This window comes from Pongo abelii, chromosome 1 (genome assembly GCF_028885655.2).
Source record: "Pongo abelii isolate AG06213 chromosome 1, NHGRI_mPonAbe1-v2.0_pri, whole genome shotgun sequence".
NCBI classification, from domain to species: domain Eukaryota; kingdom Metazoa; phylum Chordata; class Mammalia; order Primates; family Hominidae; genus Pongo; species Pongo abelii.
This window is the reverse complement of record NC_071985.2, coordinates 209,680,893-209,693,395: the sequence shown is the minus strand read 5'-3', so window position 1 is coordinate 209,693,395 and position 12,503 is coordinate 209,680,893. Positions and strand designations below refer to the sequence as shown.

At 44.7% G+C, this 12,503-nt stretch overlaps 1 protein-coding gene and 1 non-coding gene across 2 annotated transcripts in view; one reads left to right on the top strand and one right to left on the bottom strand.

Moving 5' to 3' along the window:
- CNR2 (cannabinoid receptor 2) overlaps positions 1 to 12,503 on the bottom strand; it is a 44,576-nt gene that overhangs the window by 6,243 nt on the left and 25,830 nt on the right. The window lies entirely within an intron of this gene.
- Positions 5,418 to 5,519, top strand: LOC112131553 (small nucleolar RNA U13). Its single transcript, XR_002913590.1, has one exon. It is a non-coding gene; the product is annotated as a small nucleolar RNA U13 (small nucleolar RNA).

The window sequence follows — 12,503 nt, the reverse complement described above, 5'->3', positions numbered from 1 at the left end:
AACCCAGGAGGCAGAGGTTGCAGTGAGCCAAGATTGTGCCATTGCACTCCAGCATGGGTGACAGAGCAAGACTCTGTCTCAAAAAAAAAAATTGAATGTCAATAAGAAGTAACTTTTTAGTATATGTCCCAAATATTGAAGAAAAAACCCTCAGGAGTCTAAATATTGTATGGTTTATTATTAGACATTATTAGAAAGCAAACTAAACATTTATTAGGAGGGATTCACTTTATAAACAGGTTGTATGAGAATACCACATATAAAGGCCGGTGAAATTTGAGTTCACAGTGCAAAATGCATAAGGAAACATGAGCAAGAGTCAGCAGAAACGCCAGACAGTAGAATTACACTTTCAAGAACTTCATATAATTCTTGGGTATACCTTATAAAAATATGTCTGATATGAAAACAATAAAAAATTAAAAACGTGAGTACAGAATGAGAGATTGTTTCTGGGTAGATCTGAAAAAGATTCAAGTAGAATTTCTGGAAGCGAAAAATAAAATCATTGAGAAAAGAAATCCTTAAGGGATGAGTTAAAGAGCAAAACAGAACTGAAAAGCATTGATCTAGAACGTAGATCTCATGGCTGGGTACGGTGGCTCACACCTGTAATCCCAGCACTTTGGGAGGCCGAGGCGGGCAGATCAGGAGGTCAGGAGATGGAGACCATCCTGGCTAACACAGTGAAACCCCGTCTCTACTAAAAACACAAAAAATTAGCCAGGCATGGTGGCGGGCGCCTGTAGTCCCAGCTACTTGGGAGGCTGAGGCAGGAGAATGGTGTGAACCCGGGAGGCGGAGCTTGCAGTGAGCTGAGATCGCGCCACTGCACTCCAGCCTGGGCAACAGAGCGAGACTCTGTCTCAAAAAAAAAAAAAAAAAAAAGTAGATCTGGGGCTGGGCACAATGGCTCATGCCTGTAATCCCAACATTTTGGGAGGCTGAAGTGGTGGATCACCTGAGGTGAGGAGTTCGAGACTAGCCTGGCTAACATGGTGAAACCCTGTCCATATTAAAAATACAAAAATTAGCCGGGCACGGTGGTGGACCCCTGTAACGCCAGCTACTCAGGAGGCTGAGGCAGGAGAATTGCTTGAACCAGGAGGCAAAGGTTGCAGTGAGCTGAGATTGCACCACTGCACAGCAGCCTGAGCAATAAGAGTGAAACTCCATCTCCAAAAAAAAAAAAAAAGAATGTAGATCTGAAGAAATTTCTCACAATGCAGAACAAGGAGATGAAGTGATGGAAAATAAGAGAAGTTAAAAGACATGAAGGACTGAGTAAAAATGTTTATATCTCACTGGAGTGTTAGAGTGGATAAACAGAGAAAATTGGTGGTGAGTAATAGTCAAAGAGGTAGTAGTAAAGAATTATCCATCCAGCCTGGGCAACATGGAAAAACCCCATATCTACAAAAAAATACAAAAATTAGACAGATGGTGGTGCATGCCTATTGTCTTAGCTACTTGGGAGGCTGAGGTGGGAGGATCACTTGAGCCCAGGGAGGCCGAGGCTTCAGTGAGCCATGATTGTGCCATTGCACTACAGCCTAGGCAACAGGATGAGACCCTGCCTCAACAACAAAAAAAGAATTATTCAGGATCCATGAAAAATAAGACTATTCAGATTTGGAAATCACAGGGAACCCCAAGCATAATTTTTTTTTTTTTAAGACAGAGTTCCCAGGTTCAAGTGATTCTCCAGTCTCAGCCTCCTGACATAGCTGGGACTACAAGCATGTGCCACCATGCCCAGCTAATTTTTGTATTTTTAGTAGAAAAGGGGTTTTTTCATGTTGGCCAGGCTGGGCTTGAACTCTTGGCCTCAAGTGATATGCCCACCTTGGCCTCCCAAAGTGCTGGGATTACAGGCGTGAGCCACCACACCCAGCCCCAAGTAGAATTTTTAAAAACACATTCCATATTCATGTATGTCATATATATACATATCAGAATGCCAAAGACAAAGAAAAATATAAGGCAGTAAGAATGAAAAGACAAATTACCTGTAAGAGAACTGTAATTAGTTTTAAGAGCAGGTTTCTGATCAGCAACAATAGAAGCCAAAAAATAAAGAAAAAACTGTCAGTCTAGAATTTTATACCTAGCTAAACTATCATTCAAGAATGAAGTCTAAAAAATTCAAAGAAAATTGTTCACTAACAGACCTTCACTGAAGGAACATCTAAAGAATGTGCATTTTAGAAGGAAATTCAACCCAAAGGGAAGAAAAGAAGGGCAAGAAAGAATAGTGAGCAAGTAAGTTGACAAATATATGAGTAAAGAAAAGCAAATGCCTTTATGAAACAACAATGATAATAGTGAGTAATTTACGCCTGTAATCCCAGCACTTTGGGAGGCTGAGTTGGGCAGATCATGAGGTCAGGAGTTCGAGATCAGCCTGGCCAACATGGTGAAACCCCATCTCTACTAAAAACACAAAAATTAGCCAGGTGTGGTGGCACGCACCTGTAGTCTCAGCTACTGAGGAGACTGAGGCAGGAGAATCGCCTGAACCTGGGAGGCAGAGGTTGCAGTGAGCTGAGATGATACCGCTGTACTCCAGCCTGGGTGACAGAGTGAGACTCCGTCTCAAAAACAAAACAAAACAAACAAAACCAAGGTGGAGACTGGGCACAGTGGCTCATGCCTGAAATCCTGGCACTTTGGGAATCCAAGGCAGCAGGATTGCTTGAGCCCAGGAGTTCAAGACCAGCCTAAGCAACATGGTGAAACCCATCTCTACAAGAAATAAAAATTTAGCCAGGCGTGGTGACATATGCCTATATTCCCAGTTACTTGGGAGGTTGAGAACAAAGGATTACTTGAGCCCAGGTGGTCAAGGGTGCAGTGATCTACGATTGTGCCACTGCACTCCAACATGGGTGACAGAATGAGACCTTGTTTCAAACAAAAACAAAGTAGAAATAAAATTGTGAATGACAAAATGCAAGACAAGAAAGAGATGAATAGAGTTACAGCTTTATCTAGGAAGTGGGTAAAGACATTGATTAATTTTAGGCTTAAAAAAAAAAAAACCAGGCATCATCTCTTCTCTGGTTTATTGCAATAGCTTCCTAACTGGGCCCCCTGCTTTTAATCAGGCCCATTTCTAATCTAGTTTCAACATAGCAGTCAGGGTGATCCTTTAAAAATACAGGATCTTGTCATTCCTCTGTCCCAAACCCTGCATAGCTCCCTAGTCCACTATGTAAAAGCCAAAGTCCTTAGTGTTATGGTCCCTTCTACCATGATTCCCTTGGTGACCCAGCTTTAGCCACATTGGCTTCTTAATCAGTCTTCTTTTCAGCCACAGGTCCTTTGCACTGGCTGTTCCCTTTTCCTGGATCACCTTTCCCTCAACACTTACTTGGCTTGCTCTCAACTTGTTTAAGTCTTTGCTCAGATCTTACTTTTTCAATGCCACCTACCCTGACTACCCCATGTAATACCCTAACTCATCCCAACCTCCAACTCTTTTTTTTTTTTGAGACAGAGTCTCGTTCTGTTGCCCAGGCTGGAGTTGCAGTGGCACAATCTCGGCTCACTGCAACCTTCACCTCCCGGGTTGAAGCCTTTCTCCTGCCTCAGCCTCCCGAGTAGCTGGGACTACGGGAGTGTACTACCACGCCCGGCTAATTTTTCGTATTTTTAGTAGAGACGGGGTTTCACTGTTAGTCAGACTGGTATCTATCTCCTGACCTCATGATCTGCCCGCCTTGGCCTCCCAGAGTGCTGGGATTACAGGCATGAGCCACTAACTGCACCTAGCCCAACCTCCATTTCTTTTGGTTCTCTTTACACTGACCTCTTTATTTTTTCCATACCACTATCACCTTCTAATACATAAAATGCATTATTTTTAGTTTTTATTTTTTTGAGATGGAATTTCACTCTTGTCATCCAGGCTGGAGTGCAATGGCGTGATCTTGGCTCATTGCAACCTCTGCCTCCAGGGTTCAAGTGATTCTCCTGCTTCAGCTTCCTGAGTAGCTGGGATTACAGGTGCCTGCCACCAGGCGTGGCTTTTTTTTATATATATATTTTTAGTAGAGATGGGGTTTCACCATGTTGGCCAGGCTGGTCTCAAACTCCTGACCTCAGGTGATCCACCCACCTCAGCCTCCCAAAGTGCTGGGATCACAGATGTGAGCCACCACACCCAGCCTATAATTTATATATGTAATTTAAATATAAATTAACATATTACATATAATTTAAATATAATTATAAATATAAATTAATATAAAATGATCTGTTGTATAAAATTGTATTCTGACAACATAAAATGTATTTAGAAATTAATAATTAAGGCTGGGCGTGGTGGCTCATGCCTGTAACCCCAGCACTTTGGGAGGCTGAGGTGGGCGGATCACCTGAGGTCAAGAGTTAGAGACCAGCCTGGCCAACATGGTGAAACTCCATCTCTACTAAAAATACAAAAATCAGCTGGGCATGGTGGCAGGCACTTGTAATCCCAGCTACTTGGGAGGCTGAGGCAGGAGAATGGCGTGAACCCGGGAGGCGGAGCTTGCAGTGAGCTGAGATCACACTACTGCACTCCATCCTGGATGACAGAGTAAGACTCCGTCTCAAAAAAAAAATTAACCAGGCCTGGTGGTGCGCACCTGTAATTCCAGCTACTGAGGTGGCTGAGGCAGGAGAATCGCTTGAACCTAGGAGGTGGAGGCTGCAATGAGCATCACTGCACTCCAGCCTGGGCGACAGAGTGAAACCCTGTCTCAAAAAAAGAAAAAAAAATTGCTAGGCCGGGCACAGTGGCTCACGCCTGTAATCCCAGCCCTTTGGAGGCCGAGGTGGGCGGATCACCTGAGGTCGGGAGTTCGAGATCAGCCTGACCAACGTGAAGAAACCTCATCTCTACTAAAAATACAAAAAATTAGCTGGGCATGGTGGTGCCTGCCTGTGATTCCAGCTAGTCGGGAGGCTGAGGCAGGAGAATCGCTTGAACTTGGGAAGGCGGAGGTTGCGGTGAGCCAAGATCGTGCCATTGCACTCCAGCCTGGGCAACAAGAGCGAAACTTTGTCTTTAAAAAAAAAAATTACTAACAAAGTTCATAGGTATGGATCTTTTTCTTGAGATGGAGTCTCACTGTTGTGCCCAGGCTGGAGTGCAGTGGAGCAGTCTTGGCTCACTGCAACCTCCACCTTCCAGGTTCAAGCGGTTCTCCTGCCTCAGTCTCCCAAGTAGCAGGGATTACAGGCGCCCACCACCACGACCAGCTAATTTTTTGTATTTTTAGTAGAGATGGGGTTTCACCATATTGGCCAGGCTGGTCTCGAACTCTTGACCTCAGGTTATCCTCCCACCTTGGCCTGCCAAAGTGCTGGGATTATAGGCATGAGCTACCGTGCCTGGCCTCAGGTATGGATCTTTAAAAACACACTTTGGGATCCCTTTGTAGTTCATAAGTGTGATGAGTGGTTTTCACGCTCATGTGTGAGATGTTCCTCCCTCAAACCTATGATGACATTGTCACATTACCAGTCTGATGTGTGAAAAAAGAAAAAAGACACACTTTTGAATAATTCCTGGGTCAAAAAGTCATAAAGGAGATTAGAAGATACTTGGCATTGAATGACTATGAAATTGTGAGACATTAAAATGTGTGAGATTCATCTGAGTAGTATGCAAAGGGAAATTTACAGCTCTAAATGCTGATACTATCAAGCACGGTGGCTTACGCTTGTAATCCCAGCACTTTGGGAGGCCAAGGCGAGTGGATCACCTGAGGTCAGGAGTTTCAGACTAGCCTAGCCAACATGGTGAAACCACGCCTCTACTAAAAATACAAAAAAAAAAAAAAAAAAAAATTAGCCCGCATGGTGGCTGGTGCCTATAATCCCAGCTACTTGGGAGGCTGAGGCAGGAGAATCGCTTGAACCTGGGAGGCGGAGGTTTCAGTGAGCCAAGATTGTGCCACTGCACTCCAGCCTGGACAACAGAGCAAGACTCTGTTCTCAATAAATAAATTAATAATAAATGCTCATACTACAAGATAAAAAAGTCTCATGAGCTCATCATGCAACTCATGAAATTAGAAGAAGGGCCATGGCATACATTCAAAGAAAGCAGAAGATAGAAATAATAAGAGCAGAAATTAATGACATGGCAAAACTATAGGGAAGAGAAAGAACTGACAAAGTCAAAGCTGGCTGTTTGAAAAGATTATAAAATAGATGACCACAGGCAAGATTACTAAAGGAAAAAGGAGAGCAACCACAATGAAGAAAAATACAGGGCATGAGAGAGAAATGGTCAATAATCCTTTGAAAAGATGAGTAACCTCAATAGTAGACAGAGAAATGTGTTTCACTCCCATCAGATCAGTAAAAAAGTAAGGCTGACCATACTGAGTGCTGGAGAAGGCTTGGAGCCAAAAGAACTCTCATTGCAATGGGGGTGTAAGTTGGCACAGATACTTTGAAGAGCAGCTTGGCAAAATCTAGTGAAGTTGATGATACATCAATTGCAGTCCCGGGAATATGTTCTGGAGGAACTCCTGCAGGTGTGTCCAGGGAGGCATGTACAAGAATGTTCTCTTTAGCATTTTTGAAATAGAAAAACAATTCTAAATGTCCATCAACTGGAAAATGGACAAATAAGTTGTAATACAGCCATACGAAGGAATACCACGAAGTGGTGAAAACGTGCCAACAATGATGAATCTTAAAAACACAGTGTTAGGCCGGGCGCGGTAGCTCATGCTTGTAATCCTAGTACTTTGGGAGGCCGAAACAGGCGACTTGCCTGAGCTCGGGAGCTCAAGACCAGCCTGGGCAACACGGTGAAACCCCGTCTCTACTAAAATACAAAAAATTAGCCAGGCATGGTGGTGTGCGCCTGTAGTCCCAGCTACTCGGGAGGCTGAGGCAGGAGAATCGCTTGAACCTAGGAGGCGGAGGTTGCAGTGAGCTGAGATTGCACCACTGCACTCCCGTCTGGGTGACAGAGCAAGACTCCATCTCCAAAAAACAAACAAACAACAACAAACAAAAACAAAAAAACCCCACAGTGTTGGGCCAATCCCTTGTAAAGCCTAATCCTTAAGGAGAGTTTAGAGGGTTTATGAGTAGATAAAAGTGAAGAGAACTTGCAGGCAGCAATATAACATTTTAGAGAATCGGGAGGGATTTTCCCCAGACTGGAGTTGAAAACCAAGCCTTGCCTGAGGCAAAAGGAAAAATCTGTGCCTCTCTATAGACGTCTTTATGTTTTTTGTTTTTGTTTTTGTTTTTTTTGAGGCAGAGTCTCACTCTGTCACCCAGGCTGGAGTGCAGTGGCACAATCTCGGCTCACTGCAACCTCTGCCTCCCGAATTCAAGCGATTCTTGTGCCTCAGCATCCCGAGTAGCTGGGATTACAGGCACCTGCCACCACGCCTGGCTAATTTTTGTATTTTTAGTAGAGACGGGGTTGTTGGCCAGGCTGGTCTCGAAGTCCTGACTTCAAGTAATCTGCGTGCCTTGGCCTCCCAAAGTGCTGGGATTAGAGGCGTGAGCCACCACACCTGGCTATGTATACTTTAGTGATTATTTTTCCTCAAAACATTAAATATTAAAACACTAAAGTAGTTACAATTGAAAAATTGAAAGTTAAGTGTATTAAAACTTAAAATATTACTTTACTATTATTATTTAAAATAGAGGCCGGACATGGTGGCTCACACCTATAATCCCAGCACTTTGGGAGGCCAAGGCTGGCAGATCACTTGAGGTCAGAAGTTTGAGATCAGCCTGGCCAACATGGTGAAACCCAGTCTACTAAAAGTACAAAAAAAGAAAAAACAATTAGCTGAGAATGGTGGCTCATGCCCGCATTCCCAGCTATTCCAGAGTCTGAGGCATGAGAATCACTGGAATGTGGAAGGGGGAGGTTGCAGTGAGCCAAGATCAAGCCACTGCACTCCAGCCTGGGTGACAGAAACTGTCTCAAAAACAAACAACAAACAAACAAACAAAAACTGACATTTAAAATAGAGACAGGGTCTTGCTTGTTTGTTGCCCAGGAGGCTGGTCTTGAACTCCTGGCCTCAAGCAGTCCTCCCTCCTCAGTCTCTGAAATTGCTAGTATTACAGGCATGAGCCACCATGCCTGGCCCACAATATTATTTTATAAAGTTTAAAGATATACGTATTTTTAAAACTTCTTTTAAAATAAAAATTAAGAATATATATACAAATAGATTTTTTCTTTTGAAGACAGGGTGTGGCTGTTGCCTAGGCTGGAGTGCAGTGGTGCAATCATAGATCACTGCAGCCTCGAACTCCTGGCCTCAAGTGATCCTCCTTCCTCGCCCTCCCAAAGCTCTTGGATTACAAGTATGAAACACTTGCACCTGGTCTGATCTAGATTTTTAAGTATGAGAACTGGGCTGTGCTGTAAATGTGGCTTCTCTGAATTGAGATGGGCTATAGGTAGAAAATACACACTGAATTTCAAAGGTTACATGGACAGAAGAATATAAAATATCTCAATTTTTTATATGGATGACAAGTTGAGATGACAACATTTTGGGATATATTGGGTTAAATAAAAATTTGTTTCACCAATTTATTTTTATTTTTATTTTATTTTTTTGAGCTGGATCCTCGCTCTTGTCGGCCAGGCTGGAGTACAGTGGCGCGATCTCAGCTCATTGCAACCTCTGCCTCCTGGGTTCAAGCAATTCTCCTGCCTTAGCCTCCTAAGTAGCTGGGATTACAGGCTTGTACCACCATGCCCGGCTAATTTTTGTATTTTTAGTAGAGAAGGGGTTTCACCATGTTGGTCAGGCTGGTCTCGAACTCCTGACCTTAGGTGATCTGCCCACCTCAGCCTCCCGAAGTGCTGGGATTACAGGGGTGAGCCACCATGCCCGGCCTATTTTAAAATGTTTAGATGTGTCTATGGAAAATTTTATTGTTTTTATTTATTTATTTATTTATTTATTTATTTATTTATTTTTGAGACGGAGTCTCGCTCTGTCACCTAGGCTAAAGTGCAGTGGCCTGATCTCAGCTCACTACAAGCTCTGCCTCCTGGGTTCACGCCATTCTCCTGCCTCAGCCTCCCAAGTAGCTGGGAGTACATGTGCCCGCCACCACGCCCAGCTAATTGGTTTTTTTTTTTTTGTATCTTTAGTAGAGACAGGGCTTCACTGTGTTAGCCAGGATGGTCTCGATCTCCTGACCTCGTGATCCGCCCACCTCAGCCTCCCAAAGTGCTGGGATTATAGATGTGAGCCACCGCGCCCAGCTGGAAAATTTTTAAATTATCCGCATGTCTCATAGCTTTGTGGGACAGCTCTAGACCCCAGGAGAGCTGCCTGCCGATCAGAACTCATTCCCCAGCCTGGCTCAGCTGGATGCCTCACGGTTCCCAAACAGTCCTGTTTTCTTGCCTCCACGCCTTTGCACCAGGGGCCTTTCCCTGGCCCACTTCCCTCCTGACCTCTCCTCTGGGCTCATCTCCTGCCCAGTGAAGCCTTCCCTGATCCCGCAGTCACATCTGAAGCACCCGACCCGCTCTGTATGTATGGTAACTGGTGCTGCACTGGTCTTTCCCCTCGACTAGATCACTAACCATGCTGACCAACATTTGAATGGAATTTAAATTCCACAAAATATTTTTCACAGCGGCCATCTAGTTTTGTTTTTGTTGTTGTTTTTGTTTTTTTGAGATAGGGTCTCCCTCCGTCATCCAGGCTGGAGTGTAGTGGCGCGATCTCTGCTCACTGCAACCTCCGCCTCCCGGGTTTAACTGATTCTTATGCCTCAGCCTCCCAAGTAGCTGGGATTACAGGCACACACCACCACACCTAGCTAATTTTTGTATTTTTAGTAGAGACGGGGTTTCACCATGTTGGTCAGGCTGGTCTTGAACTCCTGACCTCAAATGATCCACCCGATTCAGCCTCCCAAAGTGCTGGGATTACAAGCGTGAGCCACGTGCCCGGCCGACCATCTAGTTTAATCCCCGCAACTCTAGGATATTAGACTTATGCTTATCGCTATTTCACAGATAATAAAAGCTCAGCAATGTTAAAGCATTGGGCTGAGGCCACACAGCTTGTCGAGGTCAGAACTAAGGCTTTATTATTTCTGGACCTTTAGTGGCTCAGCACAATGCTTGCTGCATAGCAGGTGCTCAAAAACAATTTTTTTTTTTTTTTTTGAGATGGAGTCTCACTCTGTCACCCAGGCTGGAGTGCAGTGGCACGATCTCGACTCATTGCAACCTCCACCCTCTGAGTTCAAGCAATTCTCCTGCCTCGGCCTCCCGAGTAGCTGGGATTACAGGTGTCTGCCACTGTGCCCGGCTAATTTTTTGTGTTTTTAGTAGAGATGGGGTTTCACCATCTTGGCCAGGCTGGTCTTGAACTCCTGACCTCGTGATCCACACACCTCGGGCTCCCAAAGTGCTGGGGTTACAAGTGTGAGCCACAACGCCCGGCCTCAAAAGCTATTAACTGAGGCTGGGTACAGTGGCTCACACCAGTAATTACAGAGCTTTGGGAGGTTGAAACGGGAGGATCCCTTGAGCCTGAGAGTTGGAGGCTGCAGTGAGCTATGGTCATGCCACTGCACTCCAGCCTGGTTGACAGAGAAAGACCCCCATCTCTTTAAAAAAAAAAAAAAAAGAGAAAAGAAAAGAAAAAAGAAAACTATTAATTAATGAAATCCACTTGGATGGAAAGGGGCTGTCTTGAATAGTGTAGATCCCAAGTATGAGTGTGAGGGAGATGGGAATAAACCATGTAGGTTTAAATCCTACCCAGTGACCTCTTTCAAAATACCTAATGCCTCAGTCTTCTCATTTCTCATCTGTAAAATGGGATTTTCTGAGTATTTAAATAAATTACTACTATCATACATGGAAGTGTTCATTGTTGCCATTGTTATTGTTATTATTATTCTTAGGCACATCTTCAAATGGGGCTAGTTCGCCTACTCTGTGAGGTTCCTAAGAATAATATGCCTAGGCCAGGCGCAGTGGCTCACACCTGTAATCCCAGCAATTTGGGAGGCCGAAGCAGGTGGATCACGAGATCAGGAGTTCGAGACAAGCTTGGCCAACGTGGTGAAACACTGTCTCTACTAAAAATACAAAAATTGACCAGATGTGGTGGTGTGCGCCTGTAATCCCAGCTACTCAGGAAGCTGAGGCAGGAGAATCACTTGAACCTGGCAGGCGGAGGTTGCAGTGAGCTGAGATTGCGCCGCTGCACTCCAGCCTGGGCGACATAGTGATAATCTGTCCTAGAAAAAAAAAAAGGAGGTGCCAGGCGCGGTGGCTCACACCTGTAATCCCAGGACTGTGGGAGACTGAGGTAGGAGGATCACAAGGTCAGGAGTTTGAGATGAGCCTGGCCAACATGGTGAAACCCTGTCTCTACTACAAATACAAAAATTAGCCCGGTGTGATGGCACGCATCTGTAATCCCAGATACTCAGGAAGCTGAGGCAGGAGAATCACTTGAACCTGGGAGGTGGAGATTGCAGTGAGCCAAGATTGCAACACTGCACTCCAGCCTGGGTGACAGGGCGAGACTCTATCTCAAAAAAAACAAAACAAATGAACAAACAAACAAAAAAAGAATAATATGCCTGGTGCATTATAAGAGCTCAATGAATGTCAGTTCTTATTATAACCCAACGACTTTAAAATTTTTAAGAGGAGAGGTGCTTTTTACAACCTGCATAACCCCTGTTTATAAAACAGGTAGATATGGCCCCATCTAGAAGCCAGGGGTTCTGACTCCAAAAGGGATTTCTATTTGTCCAAAGGGAAGACAGGGAGCTGGGTCTCCTGTTGCTCTGTGCGTCCTGATGTTGCCTTGTTAAGACCTGCATCCAAATGCCCGTATTTCCTGCCCTTACCTACTTTGGATAATAACCACACATGTTGGTGGCCATGCCGGGCCTAGGTGAGGCCCAAAGCCAGCTACCGCCACCCCCAACATCCCTCTTCTAGGGCGGATTCTACATGGAGTAAGCCATATCTTGACTGCAGGGGGATTCATATCACTATATCCTTTCTTCAAGGCAGCCCAGGTTCCTCTAGGAACAGATTGAAAAACCTCTCTTCTAATCCAACGCCATCATTTTGCCATCCAGAAAACAGTCCAAGAATGGGGATGTAATTTGCCTAAGGTCACCCAACATATGAGCAGCAGAGCTGCAATTATCCACATATCCCGAGTCACAAGGCAAAACTCCAGTGCAGTAGGCATAGAGATGGCCCTATGCAAACAAGTTAGAGACAGACACCCTTTGTGGTTTTTTGTTTTTTGTTTTTGTTTTTGAGGCAGAGTCTTGCTCTGTTGTCCAGGCTAGAGTGCAGTGGCACGATCTCGGCTCACTGCAACTTGTGCCTCCCGGGTTCAAGCGATTCTCTTGCCTCAGCCTCCCAAGTAGCTGGAATTACAGGTGCACACCACCACGCCTGGTTAATTTTTGTATTTTTAATTGAGACAGGGTTTTGCCATGTTGGCCAG